At 44.9% G+C, this 15,629-nt stretch overlaps 1 long non-coding RNA gene across 1 annotated transcript in view; it reads right to left on the minus strand.

The window, feature by feature from the left end:
- The window catches only part of LOC128916264 (uncharacterized), a 36,798-nt gene that overhangs the window by 8,173 nt on the left and 12,996 nt on the right, over window positions 1-15,629 (minus strand). Inside the window, exon 2 of the long non-coding RNA XR_008468881.1 lies at window positions 925-1,093. This is a non-coding gene — a long non-coding RNA (uncharacterized LOC128916264). The remainder of the gene's footprint in view (window positions 1-924; window positions 1,094-15,629) is intronic.

Genomic DNA, 15,629 nt, shown 5'->3' on the forward strand with positions numbered 1-15,629 from the left:
ACCCCCCCCCAGCCAGGGACACAGCACAGTGCCCGCAGCTGCTCTAAGCCCAAAGGCAGATGCTACTCATCATCTCATGGAAACAAGCAACGAGCACCTGAAAAGAAACTGAGTCCGAGCATCACACAGACCAGCCATTCAGCTCAGGCCAGTCGCATTAGATTTGGTTGACAAAAGAATCCAACGTGCACAGTTATAATTTGCCAAAAAAAAAAAAAAAAGAGAGAGAGAGAGAGAGAAAGGAAAAAATAGGAAGAAAAGCTTTCCCTTCTGAATGGAGAGTTTCTGTGGCCCGGCCTCCCTCTCGTCAGCAGACAGCGTGGAATTCCCAGGCTACGGGGGAGATCTCCTGGGGCTGATCATGTTCTTAAAGGCATGTTCCCAATCAAGAAGGCTGGGATGAGGCATAATAATTGCATAGGCTTCCTGAGAACTGGCTTAATATCCCTCAAGACTGATTTAACCTAGTTTTTCATTCTGCTTTCACATCAAAAAATAAAGATCTGTCTATATCTTGATATACTGCAAATCAGGAAATGGAGGCGTATGGTATATCTCATCCTCCCCTGCCTGGAGCTCCTTGAGGCACGCTGCCAAGCCAGAGCCGCCTTTGCTTTTGCAGGCACTTCCATTGTGTCAGCAAAGCTGTGCCGATTAACGCTGGTGAGAAACTAGTGGCCTGTTAAAGGTCTGAGAGTCAGGAGCTATCTAATCCTGTGCTGGCACGGGCTTTTGCGTCCTTGAAATTTGTAGATAATAATTACTATCATTACTAGCCTACATTACACACCTATTGGTCTGTAAAGACAAATGAGGATGGAGAGCTGTATAGGCTCCGGGCCATAGCTGACTATAATTATCATTAACACAAGGCTACTGGAAACCGTGCCTATATTATTGGACAAGTGCCAATCTCGTACTTACCTTTGGAGTCTTTGGAGCACCTTGAGGCAGTCCCGAGATCCAGAGGTGCACGCTGGCATTTCCCTTTCCAACCAAGCTCAGGCTGTCCACCTTCTGGCAGGCAATCCCAAGAGGCACTGGGAGACACCCCAGACCACTGCGTCTGCCTGATGCTGTACATGTGTTGTCACTGCAAGTCCGGATGGGAGAGACAGAGGTTATCAGCTTCAAGTCAGCCAGAGAACCTGCCTGCAGCAGATATCTACACTACTAAGGACACTTAAAAGCAGAGGGCAGACCCATGGCTCCATCCCTGGGGACCTGCTGGGTAAATCCTAGGGAGCACCCAGAGATAAATACGCAGTCTGGCCACAGAGACACACAGCAGCGCAGATGCAGACACACCAGTCTGGCTTGCTTGCAGAAACACTGGGCTTTTCTGTTCCACAAGAATGGGGTAAGCCTTTTCTGTAGGACAGCCATCAGCCTCCAACTCTGACATTAGTACAGACCATGCTGGACTGGTGTCAGACGAAGTGAGCTGGTTGCTGTAAAGTTATCTTTAGACTGTGCTACACATGATTATAGAGAGACTGTAATTGTAACTGGCCTTGTTCATTACAAGTGCTTTTAATCCTGTAATAAATGAATGCTCTGCAGACCAAGACACAATTATTTTACATAGAATGCTGCCAGTTTGGACTCCTGATTCCAGCTTTAAAAATACAGACCTCTAACAGCGGAGTAAAAAGCTAGCTCTGAGGTTGGTAATAACACATACCTTATAACTGGACTGCAAACGTACCCCTAAACAGTACACAGCGTCGTCACAGTACAATATATTTGGTGGGTTGCCCTCCATTGCTAAGCTGGCTCAGCATGGCAGACATGTCTGTGTGACACCTGGGCAAGTCGTGCTTGGTGCCACATGTTTGTGACACAACAGGGCATTTGCAAAGCCCAAAGTGTAAATGTTGTCTTTTAAAAAAAAAAAAAAAGAGGAGCAGATGAGTTAAATTACGGGACTTAGGGTCATGAATTGCGCCTCTGAGCCATTCTGCGGAATACTAAGGCTCCTCAGTCAAGCACAAGCCGCATCTTGTCTGGCTCAAGTAGCTATGCGAGCCCCGAACTCCCCTTGGCTCCCTTAGATCCAAGGTGGGAGGAAACAATAGTCCCTTAAAACACCTGGGACCAATTCCCAGGTTTCTTACCCATTCTGAGCTCAGTCCTTACTCCTGCTGCAGACAGTGGCAGCTTTACCTGAGCTTATAGCACAAGCATCCAGACTTTGACTGCTCCAGAGTTTGCTGTCTCCAGCAAAAAAATCAGTTCTGAGTCCAATGACTTCACTTAATTTTGCTGGAATCATTCTCTGCTCTTCGATGCAGGGCTGCATCCCACTGCCCACGACAGCTCATGCAAAGACAGGGCAACGTAAGATGAAACAGGCAGTTTCCATCAGGCTCTTAAGCAGATGTGGGTGAGCGCGGGCTTCACTACAGAAACTCTACAGGCCACATTTTTGGCAGATCATGGGCTATATAAACAAACAGGCAACATGACCTGAGCTCCCATAAATTTCCTGAAAATCCTTAATGACTCTAAAGACTTAATAAAGTGTTTCACAGCAGAGGCAGCAGCCAGTAATTATGGTTTTGGAATCTGTGAAGTAGCAAGCCGAAGTCCAGCTCTGTGATTGGAAACGCAAGCAGTAATAATAGCTCTTTCAGAGCACAACACACTTCTTTTGCCACCATATACCCTGCTCTGTGAGCTGGTCTGTCCCTAGCCAAGCGTGCTGTCAGCAGAAGCTTTAATCAAAGGGCAAAATACATTAGAGGCAAATTCTTGCGGATGGAGTTGCAAAGCATTGTGAAAGCGTAAACTGTATGTTGGAAGACCATGAATTAGTGAAAATTATAACGGGGCAGCTACAGGCTCTAAAAGCCAGTCTTCTACTGGAAGTAGGATATACGGGAAGGGTTTGGGACCTGCCATTGCGTGAAAGGGTTGTCACGGCTGTACCCTGCTCCCGGGATCCATACACCAGGGCATCCACACCACATCTGCATGCAGGTGGACGCACATTAGCTGAAGCAGGGTTAAAAGAGGGGAATGAGAGAGAGGGGTCACAGCTCCCGCAGGCACCCCTCCAAATTCAAGGGGAGCCACTGTCTCTCGCTGGGCATTCAGATCATCATGACTCTGGGAAAGGCATTCCCAACAAGAAGACCCAGGAAAACAGAGCCTCACACATTGCTTGGAAAGGCTGACAGACCTGACTTACTCATCTATCACGCTGCTCTGACTGCATTTAAAATGTTTTTCATCAGCACTTCGGTCATCTTTTCGCCATTATATGCGGTGCCGTTAGCAAAGCCCCTCTTTTAAAGCCTACTGAAAGATTTTGAAAGAAAGCAAGCCTGTTAGTTTTTCCTTTTGCCTGTCATTACACAAGAGTACTGCCTGAGATCCAAGTTTCTATTAAAAAAGAGGACTAAGTTAAGCTCTTGCATGATGTCGCTAGAGATGCATCAGTGTGTTCTTACACATTCCTTGTGCAGCAACAGGAAAGTTTGTATACCAACCCATCTATAGCTATTCAACTGCAAAATCCCTTAAAACGATATCTATCCACAAAACAGCAACCCAACTCCTTTGAAAGTTCTGCAGTTAGGCAGCAGAGAAGAATTTTATTTTTAATGCCTTAATCACAGAGTTGGAGGCTTCCACTGATCCATATTACTGATGGCAGCGGAAAAGCCCACGCCATGTACGGGTGAACAAAAGCCAAGATAAAGGGAACTTCACGGAAACAGAACTGAAATGCAGAGTGAGCCCCACGCTGCCAGCCATCATGTTAGACTACTTCTGGCAAGTGTCCTATTTCATAGATCATTGCAGAATTTGTTAGTTGTTTGTACAAATTTAGAAAAAAATTATCTCATATGCCGACCGCAATCAGTAATGCGCTAAAGCAAGTAAACACCACATTTGTTAATGTTTCCAGAGATCTTTCCATTCCATTGGTTCGATCTGTAGGACAAGAATGTAAATAGCTTAGATTACTTATCTCATTAAAACAAAGACCTCTCGATTTTGCAGCTATGCAGCCCGCAATCTGTACAGACAGCCCTGGGATACTAGTGAATAATACAACCTTCAGTTCTTCTTTAGCAAAACAGATGAAGTTTTTACTTGTTCTTCTCTTACTGGTGTTTTTGGAAAATACAGAAAGGAAAAAATTGTCAGACAAAAATAGTCTATGTGTCACTTCAAACCAGTCACCAGGGACCTGGACTCAAAGCCCATTGAAGTCAGTGGAAAGATTCTTCCCGACTTCCACGGAGTTTGGCTCAGACCCACACGAATGCGCTGCTTGCAGGTGTAAGTTTGTGTGTTTCTTTCTAAATTGCCTGAACAAAGACCGCCCTCAAGAACCACCTTAACCACAGCTGCATTTGTCTATAACAGGGAGCTTCCACCCTGCCTTTAGCAACGTTCCTGAGCCGGGGCCAAATCTCCGAGCCAGCACATCCCTCTATCTTCTTCTCCAAACCTGTCATTTTTGTATGGCCCGTATTTCTAAGTGTCCAGATGCACAGATCTGGCCCATCTCTCCCCGGCGTATTTTGGCTACCTGGCTAACACCACTGCCACCCAAGCGCTTGTGTAACCATCACAGGTTACCCAGGAACTTCAGAATTAACCTCCTGCATCCCCTGGGAGCATCTCTTGGGAGACGGGTCTGCTCTCTGCTGCTGGCAGAACAGGACAGGGCAGGGGAAGAGCAGTACATGGGAAAAGTCTCATCGTGATTTTCATATACTTCTTTATGTATGTTGACTAATAACAGCACTCCTTTCATTTTATCCTTTTAGATAGTCCCAAACAAACTGTCCTTTGAATTTGTCGCTTCATATTCCAGCATATTGAATGAGGAAATGGGGAATTTTATTTCATCTGTAAGTAAAAAATGCCAATTATTTTCATTTATTAGCTTATCGTGGCTGGAACCTAACTCCAGGTGTATCAGGCTCAGTGCCTAGAAGGCTCCACCACGTAACACAGAGATCGCGAACAACCAAGAAGATAACCTCCTGCCAGCAATTCTGGAGTTTGGTGCAGAAGGAAGAGGTGCCCATATTAGCAGTAGTTATGCAAACCGAACAGAAAGTGAAATCAATGTGAACCTTGCCTAAATAGGTCACTTATCTGGTTGGGTTTCCCCCTCCACCCCCCTGCTCCCCAAACGGTCTTTGAACATTCAGAGTTCTTCAAGTCACCGAAGGGACAATTACACACTCCACTAAGCACAAAAACAAAACTTGCATAATATAGTGTTGAACTCAGAGGGTTAAAGGACGCCCCTGGGAGCAGCAACAGCAACAAATAAGTGTGTTGAATGTTCCTTCACCTTTCTGATTGCTCATTAAGCTTTGGCATGGCTCCATGTATGAACTCATTGCACCAAAACAGGCTTACTCCCCGCTATTGGGTTTAAATGTACAACACAAAGAGGTCCTGGGATGGGCAAGCGCAGGGATCCAAATGTGCGAAAGGTAAGGCAGGCTCTGAAACCCACCGTACTGCAGAAGGCTATCTGTGGCTCTTCACAAGCTGAAAACCAGTATGAAATGTGCCAGGGACAACACATGCAAGGATTCATTAATTTTGCCTGAAATGAAATGGCATCCGTCTCTTACGCTCGAGCACAGGATGAGGAATGAGGAGAGACTGGCTTTCTGCCTGGTTCTGCTGCTCACGCCCACACCAACACTGTGCCACCTTTCAGCACTGTACCTTTCCCTGTGCCTCAGTTTCCCCACCTATGTTACGTAGGGATGTAGATCAAAGCTGCCACATGTATTTCTTAAAGAAAGGAGCGCTGAAAAGAAAGCCAAAAGAGGGAAGGGGGGAACAGAGAGGCAAATCCTACCAACATTAATCAGCCCTTACTTTGCCTGAGTAAGAGCCACGAGAGAGGTGGCAGTAAAAGGAAACACGGAGGCTGGAAGCACTAGGTTTCAGACAAGTCCACCATGACAACTGTGCCCCTTTAATAGAGGGGACGGTTCAAATCGGCAGCCCTAAGCTTGGTCCTCCTGGGCTTTGCTCCCTGCCAACAGTATTCAATGTACTGCTTTGTCTTTCAGAAAGAACATGTAATTGCTATCGTTCATTATTTACAGATGTGCAGATATCTGAATCTACTCAACAACCATACTGAGCTGCCGGCCAGAGCCAAGAAGTTAGGTTCACAAGAGGCTTAGGAAGACTATCCTGAGAGATGAGAATTGGGTTTCTGGTGTTCAATTCAAGCCATTTGCCCCTGGAAAACACCTGCTGGTTTCTTCCCTTGCGCTCATAGGGAAGCAAAAGACAATTTCATGCTATTCCTTATCTGCCTTCTCTGTATCCTTTTGTCAGTTCCCACCAGTGGCTTCCCTATCAGGTGTCACATCTGGGAGGGATGTAAAGCTGACAGGCAGAGAGATGCGGGACCAGCCATCTTAGATTAACCACTTCCATGCTTTTCCCTGTGTAAACACGGGTTCACTCACAGGGTCAGAGGTAGGTAAATATCTGGAGACTGTGGAGGTTCTCCCCCAGCTTGGGACAGTATCAATTGATATGATCCTGGCTCTGCCAAAGCAAACATCAAGCATGTGTTGACTTTAATGCTCTTGCAAAATTATAACAACACGATGCTGTGATAGTCCCCAGAGTGACTCCCTTCAAGACCGAGACAGTGGGAAGATGAAGAAACATCCATCTCTACAGGAGCTCACCAAGCACACTTGGGAGGAAGGGAGCAGGAACCCAGCAGCCCACAAACCAGGGTGTAGCTCAGTGAGAGGAGCTGATCCAAGGCAAGCAGCTCACTTTTACAACGCAAGATTAAAGTTTTAGAGGATAGGCTCACAATTGTGCAGCACTGCTCCATCAGCACTTTTTTGAGAAGAGGGTGGGAGATCCCTATGGACGAGGACAAATAACTTCCTAATGAAGACTGGACCATTCAGTAGTAAAGAAACCCAGAGCAGGTCCCAGATACCTGCCACTGGACTGGCAAGGACCAGTCATAAGTGATGGATGGCATTTGCAAATCACTAAGGTTAAAAAATACTGATAATAAAACCCTCAAGCTAAGAAATTTTGGGCATCTCCAAACTTCTGTGCATTTATCACACTTGTCATAACACTTGTCAGACAAGTTGAGATTCCTGTTTTACGTGTGAGCACCTAAAGACACAGAAGCAAAGTGACTTTCAGGGGATCTCTGAACACAATGGGGAGTTGGAAACTAAAAAAATTTCCCAGCTCCTGGGCTAATGTCTCAACAACTAGTCACTTTCTTAAAGCACAAGGCAGCTAAATTACTGGCTAAGTTACAATAGTAGGAGGTAGAAGATAACAGGATTTACAGGGTTAGGTTTAACAGGATTGAAGGGTAACAGGATTTTAAGGTTAGGGTTTAAAATAACACAGCAAAAACGGAGATCCACAGTTACAAAGAACGATCTGTATTTTTCATTTCTTTCTCCCTGAATCTGCACAGACTGTAAAGCAGCCCAGATGAGGAGACGTCACCAGCCAGTGCTGTCCTTCCCAGCCCAGAGCACTGGGCTGCAGACAGCATACACAGGGATCTTATTTTCAGGGCTCTGACACTGAGCTGTTATGTGACACCTGGAAAGTCACATCGCATTTCTGCTTCTTCTCCCACCAGCTATTCGTTTAGGTTATTATTGTTATTATAGTTATTACTATTATTTCCACCCCTGCATAGTGCTATAGGCGCTACCACAGGAACCCCCCTCAGATACCAGCATCTCATTGTGCAAATCACTGTGTGCACAGAATCCTGTAAAAAAAAAAAAAAAACAACCAAAAACAAACTCTCAAACCTCTTCTCCCCAGGAGGAATTTATGCTCTAAACCCAAAGAAAACAGGTGGAAACAGGCAGATAGGAGAGTGCTGGCACTGGGGAGGCCAGGCTGCCCAGCGTTGTGCACCGGAGCAAACACCCCTTGCGCGGGGCTCACGGAGCGTCCTGGCCAAAAGGGCTGGTCTCTTTTGGGGTTACTAATCATCACCATGGTATCGGCAATACACAGTTTATACGCACAATGCTCCTGGGATGTACGCAGGGGATTAAAGCACAGGGAAACAGATCCTGAACGACCAGAAGAAAATGTTCAATTCACGCCTTTAGTCTTTTCTAACAACTGCGCTTCTGCGTATTTGAGCCTCTCTCCGAATATCGCTGGTTACAAGTATTTGACACAAAGCGATGCCAGGAAGCACTTTTGCTTGGTTTTGTTTTTCTGTGGATGCAGAACCCTGCCTAAAAAATCACCAGCTAGAAATACTGGACTGTCGTGGCTGCGTGGCCTGGATTTTTCTTCCAGCACCATGAGATTTCAGATGGGTGTGCTTCTTGGTGTGCTATGCCTGGTATGTACTGGATTTGATTATAGGTTTTCTTGCACTTCTATCTTCATTAGTTCTACATCACAGAGAGCGTGGAATGCATGCATTGCCAGCCCAAGAAAATTAAGATGTGACATTGTTTTTCAAGGACATATGCTCGAGGCATATGTTTTTCCCTACTTCTCCTCTGTCAATGCATAAATCCCAAGTGGAGCTATCAACAAAAGTAAAGAGAACCGTGCTGACCCAGTTTAAGGGTTGGGGTTTTTTTTTTCTTTCATTCTTTTGCTTCTCAAGGCCAGAGACAGAACAGAGGCCACAAGTAGAGCTGCCAAAACACATGTGCATGTTGGACGTTTTTGTCTTAAGACACTATGAAGTGCTAAAATATTAAATATGTCAAGCAGAAAGGTTTCCTCTGGCCTTCAGAGGAGTGCTGCAAATGGCAATAAAAATGTAAAAGAAGAATGCTGAATAATCAAATGCGGTTTCTTTTTTTAAATGTAAATAGTAAAAGCTGAGTGTTAGTGAGTTGAGGCTGAGTCCTGGAGACTCCACGCTTCAGAGCGGAGACAGCCCTGGGCAGAGGCAGGATAAGGCTCGTCAGCCCTGCTCCTTCTCCTACCTCAGAGGGATCATTTCTAGGGGTAAGAAACATACAGGGTCCCACTAGCAAACATCCCACATTGTGGGCTTCAGGACCAGACATATCTGGATGAGAGGGTTTTTTGCACCATCCAATCCAGGCTCCAAAATTAAGAATAAGCTTGGCTTTTCAGTCCCTCTCTCCCACTCCGGGTTGTTCGGAACCAGACTTTGGATTCGGAGCTGTTTTCCAGTCCTGACGATCTGCTCAGATCTTGACTTCTCCGGCAGGACTGCCAGCAAGGAGAGGATGCAGAGAAGAGGATATTTGAAAAAACAAACGCTTGCCTCAGATGAACTCAGCAGTGACCCCCGAATTCAACCCCCAAAGGTCAGTAAACAGCCACTGAATGGCAGTGACAAACACTGCTGACAAGTTCGAGGACAAGCCAGGACATAAAGTCCACTCTCACTCCCCAAGCATGCTGTATAACTTATCATCACTGCTATTACTTAGCCATTTGGACCGCGCTTCCCCCCTCCATCGTGGGGTCCCAGAGCCGGGGCACACCGAGACAGCAAAGGTCTGGGATTGTGACAGAGTCCCTAAGCTGTGTTGGTGGCACTTTTTTTTTTTTTAATTATTATTATTATTTTTGTCTGCGAGACGCACTGAAGTAAATACCAAGTAATTATGGTGTTCTGAAGTGACCTTATGGAGCATGTGCTCGAGTCCGTGGACCTCAGCCAAAGCTACTATTGTGGATTTCATGCCAAGGCTTGGGAGAACCCTGGCTCCCTCCCATTGTTTTCTTTGGCCGGGCTCTATGGATTCTCAGCCTGGCAAGAAAGCCCCATTTTAAAAGTACTGGCAAACATCGTGCCGTTTGTCACACCACGGCTTATGATTTAGGACCTTGATTTAGGCTCAACACTGGGCTCTTTTGTTTAGCTGTGTTGGTACACCATTTGCAACTTCGTATTAGTTAATAAACGTCAGTCGGCGGAGAGCGTGGCGTGTCCTGTATTGCAGGGAGGATTTTCCTTTGAATATACAATCCGTAGTGGGAATGACTGGAGGAAATTGAAACAGCTCTATCCGTCAGCCGGGGGCTTAAGCTCGTGCAAACAAGGCTTTCTAATACAATGGATGCTTCAGCGATAAAACCATCTTGCTGCATACCTGGGTAAACCCGGAGCTGGAGGATAAGTATTTGCACTTCTCCTTTTTGTTTAATAGAAACTCTTTGTTTATGAGTTGACCTCGGAAATACAGGTGAAATTCGAGGGGATTTTAAAAAAAAAAAAAAAAGAAAACAAAAAAACACCAAAAACCCCCACCAAACCAAAAACCACCTCTCTGGCTCCACAAATCCATCTTACAGCTCCCTCAGGCTTTGCTAGTAATGTAGTTATAAGCAAAATATGACTCTGCAAAAAAACAGCCTTTTGGTAAAAACCAGCTCTTGCGCACTTTGTGTATTTTGGAAGCCATATTCGATCATTTCACTGGCTAAGGATAGCAAAAACCAGACGCTGAGATTCAGACTCCTCCAAATCCTCTGTGCATGGGGAGGAGGGAGAAGAGGGCAGGCTGAATACTTAAAATCAAACTAGTGTGAAGGAGAAAAGTCTTCTTTTAGAAATAGAGTCAAATAGCTTAAAATCTCTGTACCTTTGTAACAGGCACTGCTGAAATTCAAAAGAAAAAACCAGCCCTCTATGCTGCTTATTGATTAGAAATTAATAAACCAGCCGGCTTCTCCCTGAAATAACTGCCAGGTTTTTTGCTGCCAAACTAATAAAGAATAATAGAATACAATTATTAAATTGTGGATACAAATGCAAATGAGCTACTAAACCAGCTAATTAGTGAACATACTGGATCAAATCACCAGCGACTGAGTTGGCCAATAACATAGCAGAGGTGAAGTTTAGATTAGGGTCAGTTCCTACTAACACTGAGCCTAGAAAATCAAGGATGTGGTTAGAGCTACCCCTTGGCCCCTGCAGCCATTACAGATTCCTCCGGGGTCCAAACAGACAAAGAAACTTTTAGTTTTCTCCATCTTTAAGTCCAGTCTACCTGCCTTTGCTGTGTAACGCTTGGTAATTCCTGCTTTCTCACTGGAGAGCTTTGTTGGCTATATTGGAAGTGACAAGTGGAGCCACTCTAATACATATGTCTATACAAAAGGCTATCAATTCCAACTCTTACTGTCTCTTTAACACCTCAAAAGTATAAGTGAAAAATATCAGAGGGATCTACCTGCCAGCGTACTTTCTATATTGACAAAATAGGGGGAAAAGTGAGTAATGTTATGTCGTGACAAACAAGAGACAAGCATGCCATGACCCACTCTCTGGAGTCTTATGGCATCAAAGCTTGGCGATGTCACCTCTAGTCTCTGTTTCACACCAACAGGTTTCTCTGGGCTCCTGGCTGATCAGTTTGACCCAGCACAGTCATGTTTTTCTCCTTTTATATGCCTTGTCTTAGAAAAAACACAAGTCATCCTTGCTTTGTGGTGTAACATAGGAAGTATGGAAGTATGACCGTACTCTGATCATACCTAACCGCGGTTGAAAATCCACCTTGCTCCAGTCTCTGGCACTTCTCCAGAGCTTTTCTAACGAAACCAGGCTAGCAAAAGGCAACCCTGACCAACATGCAGCAAACTGGATCCCTGAGCAGCTTGGGAAGTCCCTCTCTTTACATTGGTGGGTCTTTCACAATACGTCAGAACAGCCACAAGCAATGCAAGGTCCAAAAAGCATGGGATAAACCAGCGCCAACTGCATGAAAGGCATCTCAGCACCTGTCTCCGGTGGGCTGTGGAGGGCTCCCACATGGCTCAGCCTCGACGTATTCATGGGCATAACTTATGACCTGATGAGCTGCTGTGGTTTCTCACTCGCAGTCTCAAAAATTCTCACGGCTTTTCCTAAAATATACTTTGAGGTTCCTTTGCAAGCAACTGGAAGTTGATAAAAAAACCACTCTTGGTTTAACAGTGTAAAGGGTCAACCTCCAGTCACAGGACCCAATGTCAGACCCGTGCTACAGCTCATTGGTACAAATCCCATTTAAGCTAAAGAAAACTAAAATGTGTGTACACCCAAGCCCACTCTTATGTCTGTGTACACTTCACACCAGCCCCTCTGATTTCTGGTCCCAAGTTCACACCCAAACAGGAAAGGGACTATTTTTTGCTTCAGGTGTGACTGAAATCTCACTCAACTCACCATGCTCATGAGAATTCAACGCTGGATCTGACTGAACAGCTGACCTGACTTCAGTCTTGCCATATGAGGCCAAATCCTAACAGAAACCACCTGTGGTATTTCAATAATATTAAATCCAAGCTGAATTCAGCCTTGTACCTGACTCGCATCCAGCATCAATTTCCTTGGCCCACTTCTAGTCTCTTGCTGTCAGCACTCCAGGGCTGAGAGTCATGGAAGAATAAGCTGCATTCTGCTAAACCTCATGGCCAACGCTGCCAGCTGAAGTGTTATCCCTGCTATCCATACTGGGGATGGTGATGGGGTATGAAACAGAACAGTTTGTTTTCCAGATCTGATGCAAGGTTTCAGTTATCCAGCTTGCAGCTTTGGCGCAAGGGGTGTTAGCCAGCTCTGACAACATATGGATGTGGTTCATGGTACTAGCTGTTTCCTATAGGATCTGGAAAGGTCTGGGGCATGACTCTGTGTTACTGCAGCACTTGGAATTGGCTGTGATGCACCGGAGAAGGAATTCCTGGGAAAGGCCGGAGCGTCTCCAAGGATGGTCCCAGTCCTGGCACTCACTCCCCTTGGAGTACACCAGCTTGAGAGTGCGGTATTGGAAGGTTTACTCGTTTAGCCAGCATCTGGCTGGCTGCAAGATATATCACTGTTTGTTAGTGACCGAGTAGGGAAACTCACTTATTGTGTTATCTTTTTTGGCCGTATTTATACAGCTATTTCTAATCTCCTGGCTGCTCTGTACTGGACAGCAACAGACCTTGTGCTGTATTAGCATGTCAGACATACGCACCATGTATCTGTGCAGAGGAGAAACCATGTGCCAGGTCATTTCAACCACGGTATATAACAGAAGCCCCATCAGGCCATACTGATTATGGAATTTAAGCAGTAAGCAGCCCACTGATTTGTTGTTTCAAATACATCATTTTTCAGCCCAATCTTCCCCAGATCCTGCAGAAGCTTGTGGATTTATCCTTGAGGCAAAATGACATCTAAGATGCTTTTGCGCACCTCTAGTCTTCTGTTCTCCTTCCCCTGCTGCCTCTCCTGTGAACCTGAACTATTCGCAGAGGCCATGCCCACACAACAGAGCAGACATAGCTCTCCCGTGTGCCCCACAGCTCGAGGACAGGTGCCCACATGTCCTCCCCAAATATAAAGATAAAACCTCTCTTCATGGCCTTGTTTCTCTTAGAAAGATACCCAAACGCAGAGGCAGGGAGGGATCTGGGATGAATTCAAACAGCTTCTCCTGGTTGCAAGACCAGAGGATCAGGGATAAGGGGTCCCTCCACTCACAGTGCAGTCCCAGGAAATAGCTCCAGATATTGCCCTTCCACTTTTCAATGCCACAGCACAAGGGCAGAAGGAGGTCTCCACCAAAGAGAGCCGATACCACTGTCTCCTCAACGGGAGGACAAACCTCCTAGCATGTAGCCCAGCAAACAGCACCAGGTTCTGGTCCTATTGCTGCCAACACCACGAGGGAAAGGTGATGTCGGCAACCAGAAAACGAGAATTTGGATGTGTGGTGCAGGTTCATCTCACCAATTTAGGTATAAACAAGCAGAAATGCAAACAACATTAAATAGAATTGTTTATGATATGAACGGTGACCTGGCACCTGCCACTTTACCACCAGTTTCTGTTAGAAGAGGTATCCTTGTCTCTATTTGCCACCAGGACAGAGGAAGTTGCTTCAACTATTTATATATATATGTGCCAAAAAAAGTAACTGAAGTTATGCTCATATGTATCAAAACGAGGAAGGGCCACCAGAAGTTCTGAGGACAGGACAGCAACTTCATCCTTGTACAAAAAGGATCCACTGAAATGAAGATAACAAGAGCAAGAAGATGAATAGAAGATCAAAGGAGAACATACTGCCTTTTTCCCTCAAGGGCCTAGTACCGCAACCATTAAATCAATGTCAAAACTCCCACTGCATTTAGAAAAGAATTTAAATATATTTGGAAAAAAATATATTTTGTACAAAATGTCATTTGTGTTGAAAGAATGTTTGGACAAGAAAATAGTAACTATTATTATTGGCATTGTCACAGAAATAAGGCCCCAGTTGTCCTTTCTTAGAAGAGTTAAATTTCTCCTATTATGAAACAGGAAAATAATCTCTCTGTAAGGAAAAATTTTCCAGCCAATGCCTATCCAAAACTCCAGGTCACCAGCAAATATATCCAAATACACAATAAGATCACACAAAGAAATACAGAGAACAGCCCTCTTTGTCTAGAATATTAAGTACTGGAACAAATAACAGCAACATCCTTACGAGTTGTTCACGTTTTTCCCAGCATGGCTCTTCCACACTGTGGGTTGCTTTTTTTTTTTTTTTCTATGACACTGTATGGATTTTTCTCTCTCATCATCTGTCTCCCACTCCATTCTAAGTAAAGCAAGTAGTATGTCTTCTTCTGGAGTCACCTATTAGACTACAGATCCCTGGAGCTTGCTAGCCCGCCTGGAAGCCTTTGTTTGTTTGTTTGTTCAATGAAAGAGAGCGCTTACAAGTAACTCTTCTCTCCTTCCTGTCCTCCTGTGTTGTCTGTTTCCTACAACCCTCAAGCTACCCGTGAGGGTGGCTGAGCTGTCTCTCACTGTAACCTTATCAAGGAAGCCAACAGCTGACACAGGTCTGACCAGAAGCCTGTCATACCAGCCTTTAAAGGGGAAAATACAGGTTTGATCAGTTCAGAGATCAGAGCTCCTTCACCAACCATTCAAGTCAAAACCAGAAATTATGCATCTAAATTATAGTTCTCTCTGTTCTTACAGGTGTAGTATAAATGTATCTTGATGGCTACCTTGAATACCCCACTATCTTTCAGATCCTTCTCAGCATGTTTCTTACCCCAAGATTTTCAACGACTCCTACAATTTCTTACCCAGCCCTAATCCTATACCTCTGCTTATACTATATAATTATTTCTCATACTGCAGTACTACCTCAATGTTGTTTTTTCTAATAAATCCCATTCAGGTTTAGTACCTGTGGGCCCATTTCAGAAGAGCGAAGCTTCGGGCGCTAACACAAGTTTGAGGTAAGTTGGATCCTCCCCCAGGAACGAACATTTTGGAGATATGCACACATAGAAAAGAAAGATTTAAACATTTAAAACCGTGTGAGCGAGCAATGCACAAATAGTGTCTCCAGGGTGGGACCTCACCGATGGGGGTAGCCCTCAATACTGCAAGCCTTCTTTTTGCAATAGTAATTTTAGCCAGAGGGGTCATAATAGCTTCACAGGCTTTTAACAGATGTTTTATATACTGTTGTGGCAAGATAAGGGGAAAAAAAGGAACTCGTGTGCACAGAAAAAAAAGTTCGTGTGCACAGAATTTCTTAGTTGTACTTCTCTAAACCTTCCATAAGTGGTATAAAGGAGAGTCAGAACCTATTGAACCAAGGTTTGTTTGCTCAGTCCAAACA

This window comes from Rissa tridactyla, chromosome 11 (assembly GCF_028500815.1).
Source record: "Rissa tridactyla isolate bRisTri1 chromosome 11, bRisTri1.patW.cur.20221130, whole genome shotgun sequence".
Taxonomy (NCBI): domain Eukaryota; kingdom Metazoa; phylum Chordata; class Aves; order Charadriiformes; family Laridae; genus Rissa; species Rissa tridactyla.